Below are 2,399 nucleotides of genomic sequence, written 5' to 3' on the forward strand. Positions count from 1 at the left end.
GGGGTCAGGCCACAGCAGTGGCAGCTGGGCCGGGAGCCCAGCTCTCCCCAGCGTGTCTCCGGTGCTGTAGGGCTCTGGGATCACGGTTGCCCTTGATGGAAACTGTAAACGGGGGCCGAGTGAGTAGACGGCGTGGTGGTGGGAACCAGGGCCAGACCCAGTGGGGACTGTGCAGTGTACAGGAGAGACTGGAACTTACCATGGGAATTCGCTTGGGCTCTGGGCGCTGATCTCATCACAGAGCCATCTAACGCAAATCCACCTTAATCCTCAGGGGCCCCCGGGGGCTCCCAGAACCATCTGGGGGCCCTGCTCTGTGTCAGGGCCTTCAGCTTGGGTGCAGATGACAGCCAAGGAGGCCCTTTCTGGTTTCCAGCTGCTCCTTCTGCCTTCCTACCCCACCCCCTACCTGGCCAGCCCTCCCGGGCCAAGGCAGAGTGACTTCATTGTATCTACCCACAACTCTCTCCTGAGCCCAGCTCCGGGAAGATCATGAAACACTGAATTCATCCCCCGCAGACACTGAGCTTCCACGAAGACTGTTCTTTTCCACTCCAGCAGCCTTGTCCGGCTTGTGCATTCTGCTGAGAGGATGAGGGACTGTGTCTGCCCAGAGGGAGAGGGAGGGGTGCCTTTCTCCCGGGCAAGCCTCACTTCCTCCCTGAAGCTTCCTCTGGCCTCTTTCTTTCTCACTTAGCTGTCCCTCCTCTGACCTCTCACCCCTTCGTCCACTCACGGTTCTGGGCCAGGTACTGTGCTCCACTCTGGGATGACGCCTAAGACAGTCTGGTCTCATGGTCCAGCAGGGAACACAGAAGTAGCCAACTAACCATGTGCTCTCAGGTCCTACAAGAAGCCGTCACCAAGACAGGATTAAACACACAAAAGTCTTCCCGGGGAAGGTCCCCTCGCTGAAAAAGTCCTGAGCGGCACGTTTCCTGCGACGTGGCATGAAGAGTGCCCGCAGGGCTGTGCCCTGTGTGTCCGTTCTCAAGGGTCCGAGGAAGACTTGACCAAGAAGGTGATGTTCGGTCTGGGTCTTCATGACAGGGTTTTGCCAGGCTGCGAAGGGAAGGAGGTGTTTCTCACACTAGTCGGTGCTTGGACACAAACTCACACCTATTTCCCCTTAATCGTTCCTGGAGTATTATTTCCTCAGACCAGGAACAACCTTACCCATTCCTCTTCTCGTAGTGCCTTGCAGTAGTCTCGAGCTTCCTAATCTATTCCCCACCAGGAAAGAAGTTTTCGTAGAGCCTCTCTTGAGTATGCATTATGAAAACAATATTTATTTTTCTATGTCTAACTCTAAAGCTGTCCTATAATTCTGACTCTGATTCATGTACACTACACATGTTGAGGGAAGTTGGCTAATTCTTGAGTCTTCTGTGAATTCCTTCCAGAAAAGACAAGTCCATGAGAAAAGAGGGGAGGGTGGGGAAAAGGCAAAGCCTCCCCACAAGGGCCTCTCGAAGTCTCCAGCCAGCAGTCGAAGATGTCCAAGAAGCATGTAATCTATTTTCTTGCAAAGTCGGAAAAGATTGATTCAACGCTGCAAACTGAAATTAGGGCTGGCACTGGCAGGAAGCTGAAAACACAGTGACAGAGGAATGTGGGTCTGAATCTAATTCCCCAGGTTCCAAAGCACCTCAGGAAGCTGAAAATTACCTCTTGGTAAAAAATAACTTTCTAGAATGGAACCTGGGGCAGACGGCCACAGCTCTGCCTTCCTGTGCCATGGGCTTGTCTCACATTGAGCCAGAGCAAGGACAAAGGTGAAGGCCATGAGACTGAAAGCTGGGGTCTACGCAGAGCACCCAAGACCTATTAGCATGAGAAGGAAACCACCAGGCTGGCATCTAGATTCAAGGACAAGTGCAACTAGCTGGAGGCCTGCTGTCGCTACACTCACCGATGTCCACAGGGTCCCTCCTTCTTCCTGACTGAACAAACCCAGATCATGTGCAGGCATAAGCTCTCAGGAGACTCACCCCATTCCCAGCTCAGGAACTAAGTGTAAGATCGGTCTAAGACAATCGAGGAATCTCATTGTCTTGCAAATGATTGGTTTAGGGGTGGACGTGTGACCCAGTTTTGCCAATGAGATGTGAGGTGAGGCCAGTGAGGAAGCTTCTAGAAAACGTTTCCCCACTTTTGAGGAGGAGGCCCCTTTCTCTGGAAATTGTCAAGTCTGTTGCCCCTCCTTTGGACTATATAATATGAAAGAATATACATTTCCTTTTTACTAATTGGGGTTTCTGTAGTTGCTGTAAAAAGTATTCTAACTGATGCACGTAATAAGCTTTTAAAATGCTTGTATTGTCAGGGGACAGTACGATTTTAGCCTAGGGAACTTGAATGTGAAATGGAGAAAGGTACCCCACCCCCTCTGGGCAGAC

Source organism: Pteropus alecto, unplaced genomic scaffold, assembly GCF_000325575.1.
Source record: "Pteropus alecto unplaced genomic scaffold, ASM32557v1 scaffold22, whole genome shotgun sequence".
In the NCBI taxonomy this organism is placed as follows: domain Eukaryota; kingdom Metazoa; phylum Chordata; class Mammalia; order Chiroptera; family Pteropodidae; genus Pteropus; species Pteropus alecto.